A 16,130-nucleotide genomic window follows, 5' to 3' on the forward strand; every position below is an offset into this window, starting at 1 on the left:
ACACTGTTCCAAAACAAGTTGTTAAATATTTATCAGACCTTGTACAACATAGCAGAACTCCTTAAAGGACAAGAAATCGCTCTAAATGATACATTTCCCACATCTCTCTGTAAGATGGGTTTCTTCATAGAGACACCTTCCAGTTCAATAACTTTTGAAAAGAGGCTCACACCTTTACAAAACACATTTCTAAATATTTAGCTGAAATTGTACAACATATCAGAAGTCTTTAAACTACAAGTATTTGCTCTAAATGATACATTTTCAACATCTCTCTATTCTATGGTGTTCTTCATTGAGACACCTTTCAGTTCAATAACTTTTGAAAAGAGGTTCACACCCTTACAAAACTAGTTGTTAAATATTTAGCTGAAATTGTACAACATATCAGAAGTCTTTAAACTACAAGAAATCGCTTTAAATGATACTTTTCCCACATCTCTCTGTTAGATGGGTTTCTTCATAGAGACACCTTTCAGTTCAATAACTTTTAAAATGAGGCTCACACCCTTACAAAACTAATTGCTAAATATGTATCAGACCTTGTACAACATATCAGACGTCTTTAAACTACAAGTACTTGCTCTAAATGATAATTTTTCAATATCTCTCTATTCTATGGGTTTCTTCATAGAGACACAACTTTCAGTTCAATAACTTTTGAAAAGAGGCTCACACCTTTCCAAAACACATTTCTAAATATTTAGCTGACCCTTTTCAACATATCAGAAGTCTTTAAACTACAAGTATTTGCTCTAAATGATACATTTCCCACATCTCTCTATATTCTATGGGTTTCTTCTTAGAGACGACTGCCAGTTGAATAACTTTTGAAAAGAGGCTGACACCGTTACAAAACAAGTTGCAAAATATTCATTTGACCCTAAAGAACATACTACAAGTCTTTAATGTAGTAATATTTACTGTAGATGTAACATTTTTAACATCACTGTATTCTATGGATTTCTTCATTCACATACCTTCCATCCAAAAATATTACATTATCTAAATTTATTTATTACTGTAATGCCTGAAAATAGTAACTTTTTTTAATTAATGGATTTATTTATAGAGGAATTATTTGCTTTAAAAGAACTCTGAAACCATTATCAGCAAAGTATAATACAGAAATGTTGCAATTGTATCATTTAGAGCAAATACTTGTACTTTAAAAACTTCTGATATGTTGAAAAGGGTCAGCTAAATATTTAGAAACTTGTTTTGTAATGGTGTGAGCCTCTTTTCAAAAGTTATTGAACTGGAAGTTGTCTCTATGAAGAAACCCATAGAATAGAGAAATGTTGCAGTTGTAACATTTAGAGCAAATAACTGTACTTTAAAGATTTCTGCTATGTTCTACAAGGTCAGATAAATATTTAGAAACTTGTTTTGTAACGGTGTGTGCCTCCTTTCGAAAGCTATTGAACTGGAAGTTGTGTCAAAGGAGAACCCCATAGAAAACAGTGATGGTAGAAATTAAAAAAGGTCTGCAATGTCTTTCTCTAAACTTACTGAATATACTACTGCTAAGCATTAAACCTCAAATGAACTTGGCTATGTTTGTATGACATGGCGCTGTCCACATATGTGGTGCTGAAGGTCCATCCACAATCCTACCTGCACATTAAAGTTTCAATAACTTTTCGCTACCCAAGTTAACACCAAACCACTTTGATGTTATTATGCACACTCCAAAGAACACACTACACCATGGGGATTGGCATATTTATTGCATTTAGTTGACTGTGAAATGCAGCTATATATACAGCTCAAATCTTATATGGTGGAACAAACAGCTCCAAAGCTTTTTCAAAGTACACTGTTGCTGCAGTCTGGTAAAGATTTCCTGGCCAGAGAAAAATATATATATTTTTAGCATTCTTGCATCCTAATTAGGAAATAAACATTTTAGGCCTTGTAAGCATTTTGTAGATAATAAATAAAAAGTGAACTATCAAAATATCAAATGTCACATTTATTCCTCCCTCACAAATGCAAGTGTGCTTTTAACAACTACATTCACATAAAGGGCCAGCAGAAGACAACAAGCACCACAACAATATGAAACATAAACAGAATACTAAAAAAAAAAATTGTATTTCCATAACATATCAAATGGGCAATACACATTTCTCAGAATCAGAAAGAGCTTTATTGCCAAGTATGCTTGCGCATACAATGAATTTGTTTTAGTGTCACAGGCTTCCAGCAGAGACAACACACAGACAATAAAAAATAGGATGAGAATAAAAATACACACATACACTGTCCTCCAAAAGTTTGGAAACACCCCTGGCAAAGTGTGGTTTTGGATGACATCAGCATAAAACCTTATCATTTTTTTTGGTGCAAATACTGTACATTAAAGTAACTTGACATTATCATTGAAGACCAGCAATAATAATTTTCATTTTGATTACATAATAATGGCAATATATACATGTCAAAGTCAGACATGCCCCTTTGCCAGCTGTGATGCCTGGTTACTGGTTTAAACTTGGCCCAGGTTTTTAAAAGATTTTTGGGTCAGCACACCTTAATAGCTTCAACAATTGATTGCCAATTAAGTTTTGAATACAATTAACCTGTTTTATGAATGAGCTGTAATAGCTGCTAATGGTGGATATTTTGATGAATCGAAAATTTAAGTATTTTCTATGTATAAACTGTTTATGTAATAAAATATGTTTCCGTAGTTTGCGTTGTCCCTTATCAGTGCAAAACAATTTTCTTACAATTTGAACACTTTCAGTATCAGCTCCTCTAACTAAATAGCTTACAAACACACATCACAAATCCATGCTTGTTCTTCTGGTAGCAGATTAATGTTGAGGCACTGAACATGAAACTACCTCTGGCATAATTCACATTGAATCTGGAAGGGAAATAGGACATGTTGTTAGATGTATTAAGAAAGTGTTGGAATTATTAAATGTAGTTGTGAAAACAGTCAACAGGCAGAAATGGCGTAGTGAATAGATGCATTGCTCCTCTGTTTGGGCTCTTTCTTTTTCTCCACACACAGAGCAGTACTCCTCTCTTCACACTGCAATCATTTGAATGTAGATAGGATTATAATTCATCTCTCTGTGTCTGACATGGAAATATACTGTTCTTTCAAAGTACTTTATACCTGATGCCAGCAAAATTTCATTGGCCACATTTTTCCTGTAGTGGCAGATCATCTCCTTCTATTAATGCTGTCAGGAATTTTTGGGAACTCTTCCACCACCGGTTTCGCCATCTAGAAGGACAGCAATGAAAATTAATAGACACAGTGTCATATGGGAAAAGGTGAAGACAGTGTTTATGTAAACCACTTTCCCCCTCCATTTACCAGCATCACAAAGACACCACAGCTGGAACCATCCTCCTGAAATGAATGTTGGATTGTGCCAGGTTTCCACTTGGTACTCACCAAGTCCTCTCTTTCATACTTGTTTTTTCTCATTTGGAAAAATTCTCTGTTTTTGGAAAAATGCAGTGTGTGTGTTTATTGTGGTTTTAAGCAACACCAACTATGGCAATTTACCATCATTAATGTTGTGGAGCTAAACAAGCCAAATTACTTTTTAAAACAAACTGTCCTACCAAAGTTTTTTGCAGGCTTTTTTGGCTTCTTTCATTTAATTTGTACCACTTTGAGGGTCAAGTATTAAAAATGGTGTCAGTGTAAGCATGTAGTCACTAAAATGGAGAAAAGGAAACAAATAAATTATAACTACTAAGTCAATCAAATGTCGCTGAAAAGATCAAACATTTCTATATGGGCATGTCCATGTTTACATGTACTAGCTTAACATTTGTATTTGCAGTCTTTTTACTTACCACAAACCTCTAGTGTATGTTGTTGATATTTACGAAAGTGATGAGCCCATCATATTGCTCAAAGTTGACCTGTTTATCAGAAATATGCATAATCATGTCTATGTACTGTACATGTAAAAATTAAGAATCATAAGGAGCTGCTCTCACTGCTCTCATGTGGCCTCAGTGTTTGGAATTCCTTGGGATGTAACAGGTACTCAGATTCTGGCTAGAGACTTATCAACTCTGTAGGTGGCTTCTTCCATAGCATGTCGACCTATAATTACATGCAGTTCATACAGTAATAGTGTACCTTAATATATGCAATAAATAAATAGTTTTCATTTTTGTATAATGATTTCATTACCTCTTCCTCTACATTGAGTACCTTTGCAGGAAGCTGACATGCATCAAAACTTGAACATTTCTTGCTCTGTGTCACATACTTGTGGATCCTTTTTTGGGGGGAACATGTTTTTTTTTTTTTTTTGTGGAACAGAAAATCATTTGGAATTGGTGGATGGGAAATGTTTGTTCTTCTTCATCCAAGTTTCTTGAGACTGATCAAGGTTCATAGGTGGCTCAGTTGTCATTTGCACTGTGTGTTCATTCGTTCACTGCTGTGTGTGTGCAATTTGGATGGGTTAATTGCAGAACACAAATTCCGAGTATGGGTAACCATACTTGGCCACGTCACGTCACGTCACTTTCACTTAAAATTTTTGGGACAAGAGGGGAGGGGCTGAGAGCCGTGGGAGCCACCAAGCCTCACGTTCATGGTTCTCAGTCCCACCCCATGCATTACAATGATAATTATATATTTAATAATCTTTCATTTAATTCAATAATTTCTCATTAATTCTCAGGACACTGCTCCACTTGTCCAAGTCGTAACATCTAGCTGCTGGGGTGCCTCAGGGCTCAGTTCTTGGACCACTTATATTCTCTGTCTACATGGAATCACTGTCTACATTTTGTCATTCAGAAACATGGCTTTTCATATCACTGCTATGCTGATGACACTCAACTCTACCTCTCATTCCATCCTGATGATCTGATGATAGCTGCTTGCATCTCAGCTTGTCTAACAGACATTTCTTGCTGGATGAAGGACCATCACCTTCAACTCAACCTTGCCAAGACAGAACAGCTTGTGGTTCCATCAAACCAACCACTTCATCACAATTTCACCATCCAGTTAGACACATCAACCATCACTCCTTCAAAAACAGCCAGAAAACTTGGAGTTGTGATTGATGATCAGCTCACTTTCTCAGACCACATTGCTAAAACTACCCAGTCCTGCAGATTTGCTTTATTCAACATTAGGAAGATCAGGCTCTTTCTTTTGGAACATGCAACACAACTCCTTGTTCAGGCTCTTGTTCTGTCCAGGCTGGACTATTGCAATGCTCTCTTGGCAGGTCTTCCAGACAGTTCTATTAAACCTGTACAATTAATCCAGAACATGGCACCAAGATTAATTTTTAATGAGCCGAAAAGAACGCATGTCACGTCTCTGTTCATCAATTTGCACTGGCTACCAATAGCTGCTCACATACAATTCAAGACATTGATGTTTGCCTACAAAACCACCACTGGCTCGGCACCCTTTACCTAAATTCACTACTTCAGACTTACGCACTCTAGAAGCTTGCGTTCTGCAAGTGAACGACACATTATTGTGCCATCCCAAAGAGGCACTAAATCACTTTCACGGACTTTTACATTAACTGTTCCCTCCTGGTGGAATGACCTGCCCAACTCAATTTGAGCAGCTGAGTCCTTAGCCATCTTCAAGAATCGACTAAAAACACATCTCGTCCATCTATATTTGACCCTCTAACTCTAACACACTCTATTCCAAATCTATCTCTCTCTCTCTCTCTCTCTCTATATATATATATATATATGTATATAAAAAACACACACCTTGTTATGTGTATTAATTTTCAGTTAAAGGCATTTCATTACTGAATTCAGAGATGTCATTGTCTAGCTCAGTTTAGTTTAAATAGTGTCTATGCAATCAAATGGACGATAATCGCTGTAAATTGAGTATTTAATCTTATCATTATACATTACTGACACTCTGTCCTCCAATTTGATACTGTTAAGTGCTTTGACACAATCTGTATTGTTAAAAGCACTATATAAATAAAGGTGATTTGACTTGACGTGTACTGCGTTAGGCTAACCACGACTTGTCATAGCACTTGCATTTTATTGTTCTTTTGTTGGTTTTGATTACTTCTATTGTCATCACTTGTAAGTTGCTTTGGATAAAAGTGTTTGCTAAATGATTGAACATAAATATGTGGTTTGTTTATATAAACATTGTGTTCACAATGATCTTTTGTTGTTAATTATCAACAGCATATACTAACATGATAATCAAAAATGTTGTCACTATACATTTACATGTAAATAATCAAACAACATGAAGCACACACAATCTTAAAGTTTTGCTGTCCATCCTGTCCACAGGTTCTACTCTTCACGACAACGGTAACACTACAAAACCAACATAACAGAAACTTCTGTAAATCCTGAAACTGGGAAGTGGATTTCTAGTTCCCAGCATGCTTTGCATAGGGCTAGATCAGGAGTGTAAATATGTAAATTAAGTACTGCTTAATGTGTTTTTAGTAAAGGAAAGACTTTTAAAGTTTGTTGTTCAGCTATTTTGACATTTAAAGAGTTTTTGTTTATGCCGATTTTGAGGTTACCATTATTGTGAAGTGTAGGCCTTGTGGTTAGGCTATGGCTACATGAGCTAAAACTGTTGTTCTCAATGATTTGACAATCTTTTTTGGTTTGTTTTAGCGCATTTGCAGGCTGAAAAAGATTGATGTGAGAGCAAGTGTTATGTTGGATGTTTGTTCTTATGAGTAAAACAAAATACATCAATTTAAAGCCAATCACATGACTTATATGGTCAGCATTTCTATTCTTCCCGATTATATAACACTTATGTGCTTATAGTAGCTAATAAGCTAGTAGTAATCTAAACACAAACTCCACTCTTCACCACAATGGTTAAATGTTTAAAATAAATAAATATTAAGTTCCAACAGGTTTCTCCATTTTCATAAAAATGCAGAAAACTCATAACTCTGCAAAGGCACCAGTCTGAACATCAACAGCACTGGGTGGATCTATATGAGTGAATTGTGTTGAGAACATTCACAGAATATGTGAAATGAAACTGATGTGATCTCATTAAATTAGCATGATTTTTACTCATCAGTACAATTAACTAAATTTAAGTTCAAATAAATCAGTTCAACTGTATGGAAATAAGTGTCATAATTTCATTAATGCTTCAGCTGTTCTGGTATTTTGACACAACTCCTCCCGTGGCATCAAGATAGAAAGACACAGGAGACCTACTTTGCAAATGATGCAAGAGAATGCTGATGACATACTCTGTGTACAAATGATCAATGAACAGATTCATACTGAAAAGTTGTATGTAGCCTGGTATTTTGTGGCACATTCCTTGATTACTGTCTGCATTAACTATATTTATATCATGATGTCAGAGTGAATGGAATCCCTTTTCCTCATTTCTGAGCCTATTACTTTTAACTCTTTTTTATTGAGACATTGTGTCATGTTCCCAGCCAAGAGTTGCTCGTTTGGTGTTGAGTGTGCTGTAAAAATGTTGACTGGGTTCATGCGTTAGGGTCTTTGTTATTTTTCCTCTTTTTAGGTTGGTTACTGGCCTAGCCTTTTTCTCTGAAAGTTTGTGTTGTATATCTCCATTTTGTTGGACTAACATGTTTACATCTTGGCCCAGTGCAGCAGGATTATTTTGGATTGTAAAACAGGGTCATTATGTGTCAAATCAACCAGAGGTCCCCAGTTCAAATTTTTGATTTTGCTAATATTTTTTTCTGAAGAAAGACAGACATGTATAGTGATGAAAGCCAAAATATTAAATGTCATGGATGAATATTTACTAAGTAATCCACTATTTTGTAGAGGGGATCAAAATGGCCATTTTCACCTGAGATTCAGAGCCAAATTACAGGGGGTAAAAATGGCTTCAGAAAAATGGCAGCATCATAATGTAATTTTTACACAGAGACTGGTAGGCATGTTAGTAAAATCTGTTCACTTTAGCAATCTTTTTTGCATTATGTGCCAATGGTGACCATTCAAAACTGGGGAAACAGCACTTTTCAAGTTTTTTTCTCCAAAGTTTGCATGCCTGTAACTCAAGAAGTATAAAGATATCTTGATGCCCTTTTACATATTGGGTCTTAACAAACATTCCGTTTGACATCTCCATTTTAAGGCCCTATAGTTAGGTTCCAGAGATATTGGAATTTTAATATGGCTTCAGATGTAAATTGTTAAAATGTACATATTTTCAGTGGTCAAAAACCAAATGTGAGTCAATTTGCAAAAATATGATTTTCTTTTGGAATCTTCATTTTCAAGGCACTACATTATTCAATCCCAGAGATATAGGGACCTCAATCAGGCTCTATTTTCAGATGGTTGAATATTACATTTCAGCACTTGAAAACCAAATGTTGGTCATGGTCACTTTGTATACAGCTGATACTTAATGTATTTTAAAGCAGAATGTCTGAAGAATAAGTAATGTTGAAACTAGGAATGCGTCTTGTTTCCCTCTATCAAAATAATTGTATAGGACATACCTGTTTGAGTGTCATAAATATTGGTGCAGCCCCATGTCCAAATTGTTGTGTCCTACCCATTTTCACACCAAATGTGGTTTTGTGTTTATCTAGTCATCATTGCTGACAATGCAAATAATAACAGTAACCTAGTGTTTAGGAATGTGCAGTGTGACATGATCAGGATTAATTGTTGACTCTAGATAAAGAATGAACAGTGTGAAATGTACAATAAGATTACACAGGATCCCCTTTAACACTATAACTATGCTCAAATTATATAACAATAAAAAAGAAAAATAAATTCTAATAATTAATCCAGGTTAGGCAAATCTTGGTTTATTGATGTGAATGCAATGTGTGGTAAAAGCAACCACTTTTCCCTATGAGGTGTGGGATTTGATTCAAACATGTTGAACTCTTTGTTAGCTTCAGAAGCTGTTAAAATGAATAAAATCCCTTCTTCCAAATATCCCTGAAACTGATTCAAATCTTATGAATAGACTACTGAGAGAAAGATAATGTCCCTCAACTCCAATTTCAGTGCATTTTTAACACTCCAACAGGTATGTTCTGTGCATATTGTTTTGATAGAGGAAAACAAGATGCATTCCTAGTATGCCTAGTAACATTACTTATTCTTCAGAGATTCTGCTTTAAATACAATAAGTATCAGCTGTATACAAAGTGACCAACATCTGCTTTTCATCCACTAAAATAGGGAATATTCAACAATCTGAAAATGGAGCCTCATTGAGGTCCCCATATCTCTGGGACTGAACAATGTAGGGCCTTGAATATGAAGATTCCAAAAGAAAAGTTTATTAAGAACTAGAATCTAAAATCATATTGTGATATCTTCAATACTTCTTGAGTTATAGGCATGCAAACTTTAGAAAAAGAATATCCATGGCACTCGGACAGGTATGTTCAATGCAGTTGCTTTGACAGAAGTAAACAAGATACAACTCTAGTTTCAACATTATTTGTTCTTCAGACATTCCTCTTTAAAAGAAAAGTATCATCGTATTTTTGCAAATTGACCCACATTTGTTGTTTTTTTTACCACTGGAAATATGTACATTTTAACAATTTACTCTTGGAGCCATATTTAAATTCCAATATCTCTGGAACCGAACCATATAAGGCCTTAAAAATGAAGATGCCAAAAGGAACATTTGTTAAGACCCAATATCTAAAAGGGCATTAAGACATCTTTCTACTTTGAGTTACAGGCTTGCAGACTTTGGAGAAAAAAACTTAATTCACATAATTCAACAAAAATTGCTAAAGTCAACATATTTTACTAACAGACCTACCAATCTCTGTGTAAAAATTACATTATGATGCTGCCATTTTTCTGAAGCCATTTTTACCCCTGTAATTTGGCTCTGAATCTCAGCTGAAAATTGCCATTTTGAAATTTGGTTGATTTGACACGGAATGACCCAATAGTATTTGGCTGGGCAAAAGGGGAATGTGCACACTGCTTTCATTTGTAAATGTGGAAGATTTTTTGACATGTTGATATTTAAATGAGAGAGTACAACATAGATTTTCTTTTTTTTTTAAAGCGGTCAGACACATGGTCTGTCCAAGGTTGTCTTGATTTTGAGGACCCTTCTTGTGGCCTAATCTTATCTCACATTTTTTTCGACATAGGGTTATTTATTTATTTCACCTCTAAACATCATCTCCAAACATTTAGTCCAGGCTCTCCCTCCTGTACTTTCATGGCCTCAGGTGTATGCTTGAGACACTCTGAGTCAATGTCCGGCTCCTGGTATATAGGTTTTGAGTCAGAGTCTGTCTCTCTTTCCAAAATATCTGTGTTGCTAGATTGAGTACCCACACCTTGACAATTAAGATCTAGCCCTAGATGCCAGATCCCATCAGAAAATAACAGTTTGTCCGGTAACAGAACAACTAGTCGGCAGAGCTGTCGATACCCAAACCCTGTTTACAGCAAGTCTTGTCTGGTACCCAAAAATACCCAAAACGACTGTTAACAGTCTTCTGTCAGTCAAGAATTTGACCGAGGAATGCCAGAGAAGAGCGGAAGCAGGAGACGAAGTGATGATGGTAAAAAGTAGCAGAGTTTATTGAACAATCTTAGTTGCGTTTGTCTCAATGCTCAGACTTTGTCTGATGAGCACAAATTCAACAAGTAGTATTATACCAAACTGATTCACAACAACATCCCATTAACCTTGAGTTTCCATAAACATTCCCTGCTATCTCTTATTCATACAGACAAAACAGTTCATTAAACCCCACAATCCTAAAATTGAACAATAATGGAATTGCATAAGCAAGAAAAACAAAAATAAATATGAACTATAGAAGCATAATAAAATTAATAAGTAAATAAATGAATAAATGTTAAAAGACTTAATGATTTAAATGATAAATGATAAAAATAATCAAATGATAAATTATATGAATGTGTAATGACTAATGATTATATGAATAAATGATTATAAATGAATAAATGAATGAATAAATGAACAGTTTGCATTTGAGGATCCTCAGAACCTTTAGTGCCATACTGGGTTTCCACATCTGTCACTTCTGCAGCTGTTGTAGATCAGTTTAATCAATTACTAAAATTTCAAACACATTTAGATTCACCCTTCTGTTATGTCATACAGTGCCTTACGAAAGTATTCAAACCCCTTCATTTTTTTTTTTTTGTTTTGTCACATTTTATGTTGCAACCTTATGTTTTAAAAAAAAAAAATTCCACATCAATCTACACTCCATACACCATAATGGCAAAGCAAAAACAGAACTGTCACAACTTTGTAAATTTATAAAAAATAAAACACTGAAATAAGTACATTGCATAAGTATTCATACCCTTAACTCAGTACTAAGCACCTTTAGAGCCTCAAGTCTTTTTTGTTTGATGCGACAAGCTTTGATCATCATCATCTGGCAATTATCTGCCATTCTCTCACCTGTTCACCTCTTAAGCTCTGTCAGGCTGGATTGGGGCAGATGCACATTTTCAGGTTTCTCCAGAAATATTTGATTGGGTTCAAGCCCAGGCTGTGGTTGGGCCACTCAATGGACATTCACAGAGCTGTCTATAAGCCACTCTTGCTGTGCTTAGGGTCATTGTCCTGTTGGAAGGTGAACCTTCTGCCCAGTCTGAGGTTGTGAATGCTCTGGACTGGGTTTTCATTAAGGTTATCTCAATATTTTGCTGCATTGAGCTTTTCTTCTTCTCTGGCGAGTCCCTCAGTCCCTGCCGCTGAAGAACAGCCCCACAGCATGAGGCTGCTACCAGCACACTTTACTTTTGGCATGGTACTCTGCAGGTGATGATCAGAGCTGGTTTCCTTCAAACATGATGCTTGAATTCAGGTTAATCAGACCAGAGAATCTTGTTTCTCACAGTCTGAGGGTCCTTTAGGTGCTTTTTTTGCAAATTCCAAGTGTGTTTTCATGTGTCTTCACTGAGGAGAGGATTGAGTCTGGCCACACTGCCATAAAGCCCAGATCGGTGGGGTGTTGCAGTCAGGTTGTTGATCACCACTCTAACCAAAGCCCTTCTCCATCAGTTGCTCAGTTTGGCCAGGAGGCCAGTTCTAGGAAGAGTCCTGGTTGTTCCAAATGTCTTCCATTATGGATAATGGAGGCTACACACTTCTGTGAAACTTCAATGCAGCAGAATTTTTTTTCTGAACTCTTCCCCAGATGTGTGGTTTGATGCAATCCTGTCTCTGAGCTATACAGGCATTTTTAGTTTTAGTTTTTTTTTACTTCAGGGCTTGGTCTTTGCTCTAATATGCATTCTCAGCTGTTAGACCTTTTATTAAGACATGTATGCCTTTCCAAATCATTCCCATTCAACTGAATTTGCCACAGGTTAACTTCACTCAAAGTGTGGTAACATTTACAAGCAATATGAATGCTCCTAAGCTAAATTTCAACTGTCCCAGATAAGGGTATGAATACATATGCAATGGAATCATTTCAGTTTTTTATCTTTAATAAATTTGCAAAGATGTTAAAAACTGGTTATTTACTTTGTCGTAATGGTGTATATAGTGTAGATTAATGTGCGGAAAAAAGTAATTTAAAGCAGTTTAACATAAGGCTATAACAAAACAAAAGTGAAAAAATGAAGGGGTTTGAATTCTTTCACAATGCACTGTATACACACACACACACACACACACATACATATATATATATATATATATATATATATATATATGGCTGTGGCCAAGTGCAATGGATTCTATTTACACTAAGTGAAAATAGCAGTATATGTTAATGATATGCTATTTACACTATGTTAAAGTAGCAGGATTTTCTGCTATTTATACTACTTATTGCAAATAGTGGCAATTATCTGCACTTCAGTATTGTAGTACATTATAAAACAGTATGCAATAACGTATTGAGTGTAAATTATAATTCTAATTTAAATTATTAAATGGATGCAACCTCATTGGGATAATAAAGCCCTCCCTACACCTACCCTAACCAATACTTTATTTTCAACTTTTGATTATTTCCTTCATTTTATTGAAGCTAAATGCCTTTCCGATGCGATATGAGATTTGAAAAGGGAGAAAAAAAGTTTGGCAAAATGCGGTCTCGAACTCGGGTCGATCACGTCAAAAAGCATGCATTTTATGACATACGCCACTGGAGACACACTCTTATATACGTCTTTTATAGTATTGACTATCCCAATCACACCTTGGTGGGCAGATTTAGTGTAAATAGCTTCTGCCAATAAGACGGGATATTTGCACTTAGTGTGAATAGACACTCCGTTTTGTTATACAATATATATAAAACAAAACTCCCTGTTGAACAACTTTGCAATAAATTTATTTTCATTAGTGTATTTGTGCATCCTGAGCTGAATAGGTTTTATAATCAATAGAGAACAAAACTATAGATTTGATATAAATATGTACTTTTAATAAACACTTTACTAGAAAAAAAATGCTGTATGAATGCAACAGTAGTTTCCTCTGCTGGACAACACCTGCCACCTTGTGGGGTATTTTGACTTGAGTACTGTGCTGTTACAACAGTTATGTGTCTGACAAAGCAAATTAATAAATATCCCTTTGTAACATACAAGATCAAGATGATAAACATTCCTGACACATCACTACAGTTAGAATTAATAACTGAACATGATAATTAGAAAATTACAAAATACTTTAATGTTTATAATTGTTTAAAATGTTTTTAAAATATGTGTTTCAGCTGTTTAAAATGTAAGAGTTTGTCCAAATAAACCTCCTCTATGATGACTTTAGTACCATGGACAGTAAATCGTTGCAGGCTGTAGTGATCGAAACATGTTATTTGTAGACGGTCCCTCAGATGAGCGACACTCCATAGAGGTAAGCGTGTTTATCAGCGTCTTTAAAACGTCGAGTTCTACAGAAAAATGTGTTCTGCTTTGTGCTCATAGTAGTCGGTAATGATAACTGACCGAAATTAGCCTTTTTTGATGCAGATTAACAAAGTTATTGAACGCGGAAGTCCGAATGTGCGAATATGACACCAACTTTACCCAAGTGGTAGGAAGAAAAGGTAATCACAAAAATATTAGAAGAAATGTAGCAGGAACATTATTACACTATTCACATAATATGTTGTGTAATTAAATAATTAAAATTCACTAACAAACTACAAAATACATAACTTTTAAAACAGATCAGATAATGCAAGCCTGTTAAATAAATAAATAAATAACTGCTGCATGACATATATTTAATGAACCTAAATAAAAAAAAATTGAGAAAATGTTTGACAGTCAGCTTAAAAAATATATACTTACAAAGCCAAAGCCTGTGCTGTGGTGTGCTGTGCTGTGGTGTGGTGTGCTGTGGTGTGGTGTGGTGTGCTGTGGTGTGGTGTGCTGTGCTGTGGTGTGCTGTGCTGTGGTGTGGTGTGGTGTGGTGTGGTGTGTTGTGCTGTGCTGTGGTGTGCTGTGGTGTGCTGTGGTGTGGTGTGCTGTGCTGTGGTGTGCTGTGGTGTGGTGTGCTGTGGTGGTGTGCTGTGCTGTGGTGTGCTGTGGTGTGGTGTGGTGTGGTGTGGTGTGCTGTGCTGTGGTGTGCTGTGGTGTGGTGTGCTGTGCTGTGGTGTGCTGTGGTGTGGTGTGCTGTGGTGTGGTGTGCTGTGCTGTGGTGTGCTGTGGTGTGGTGTGGTGTGGTGCTGTGCTGTGGTGTGCTGTGGTGTGGTGTGCTGTGGTGTGGTGTGCTGTGCTGTGGTGTGCTGTGGTGTGGTGTGGTGTGTTGTGCTGTGCTGTGGTGTGCTGTGGTGTGGTGTGCTGTGGTGTGGTGTGCTGTGCTGTGGTGTGCTGTGGTGTGCTGTGCTGTGGTGTGCTGTGGTGTGGTGTGCTGTGGTGTGGTGTGCTGTGGTGTGCTGTGCTGTGGTGTGGTGTGTGTGGTGTGGTGTGCTGTGGTGTGGTGTGGTGTGCTGTGGTGTGGTGTGGTGTGGTGTGGTGTGGTGTGGTGTGCTGTGGTGTGGTGTGGTGTGGTGTGCTGTGGTGTGCTGTGGTGTGGTGTGGTGGTGTGCTGTGGTGTGGTGCTGTGCTGTGCTGTGCTGTGCTGTGCTGTGGTGTGGTGTGGTGTGGTGTGGTGTGCTGTGCTGTGGTGTGCTGTGCTGTGGTGTGGTGTGGTGGTGTGCTGTGCTGTGGTGTGGTGTGGTGTGGTGTGGTGTGCTGTGCTGTGGTGTGGTGTGGTGGTGTGCTGTGCTGTGGTGTGCTGTGGTGTGGTGGTGTGGTGTGCTGTGCTGTGCTGTGGTGTGGTGTGGTGTGCTGTGCTGTGCTGTGCTGTGGTGTGGTGTGGTGTGGTGTGGTGTGCTGTGCTGTGGTGTGCTGTGCTGTGGTGTGCTGTGCTGTGCTGTGCTGTGGTGTGGTGTGGTGTGCTGTGGTGTGGTGTGGTGTGGTGTGCTGTGCTGTGCTGTGCTGTGCTGTGCTGTGCTGTGGTGGTGTGCTGTGCTGTGGTGTGGTGTGCTGTGGTGCTGTGCTGTGCTGTGGTGTGGTGTGCTGTGCTGTGCTGTGCTGTGGTGTGGTGTGCTGTGCTGTGGTGTGGTGTGGTGTGCTGTGCTGTGCTGTGCTGTGCTGTGCTGTGGTGTGGTGTGCTGTGCTGTGCTGTGCTGTGCTGTGCTGTGCTGTGGTGTGGTGTGCTGTGCTGTGGTGTGGTGTGCTGTGGTGAGGTGTGCTGTGCTGTGCTGTGCTGTGCTGTGCTGTGCTGTGCTGTGGTGTGGTGTGCTGTGGTGAGGTGTGCTGTGCTGTGCTGTGCTGTGCTGTGCTGTGCTGTGCTGTGCTGTGGTGTGGTGTGGTGTGCTGAGCTGTGCTGAGCTGTGCTGTGGAGGCTTTGGGGTGCAGCAGCTACTGACACACAAACAAAGGGGAGCAAAACAAAAAGCCTCACTCAATATCAGATAATGTTTGTACAAACTGAACATGGCAAATCCAAGATGCAGGATGACTGCTTGACTGATAACTTACAACAATCGGATGACAATCTGAAAAAAGAAAGAAAAAAAGAATAAATATTTTCATTTTTGAAAGTAATTATAACTTTACTTGAATATGACTTTTATTTCTTCCCTGGTGTATACACATGCATATATGTTTTACTTTTATAGTAATTATTTGTTATTAAAATGCAGAAATATTATTAT

The 16,130-nt window shown here is 37.4% G+C and overlaps 1 long non-coding RNA gene across 1 annotated transcript; it reads right to left on the reverse strand.

Annotated features, from left to right (window-relative positions):
* Positions 1–2,253: 2,253 nt before the first annotated feature.
* LOC131524818 (uncharacterized) lies at positions 2,254–3,465 on the reverse strand. Its single transcript, XR_009267087.1, has 3 exons — positions 3,338–3,465; positions 3,134–3,244; positions 2,254–3,046 (listed from the first exon to the last, which is right to left on the reverse strand). It is a non-coding gene; the product is annotated as an uncharacterized LOC131524818 (long non-coding RNA).
* Positions 3,466–16,130: the final 12,665 nt, after the last annotated feature.

Source organism: Onychostoma macrolepis, chromosome 01 (assembly GCF_012432095.1).
Source record: "Onychostoma macrolepis isolate SWU-2019 chromosome 01, ASM1243209v1, whole genome shotgun sequence".
Lineage (NCBI taxonomy): Eukaryota > Metazoa > Chordata > Actinopteri > Cypriniformes > Cyprinidae > Onychostoma > Onychostoma macrolepis.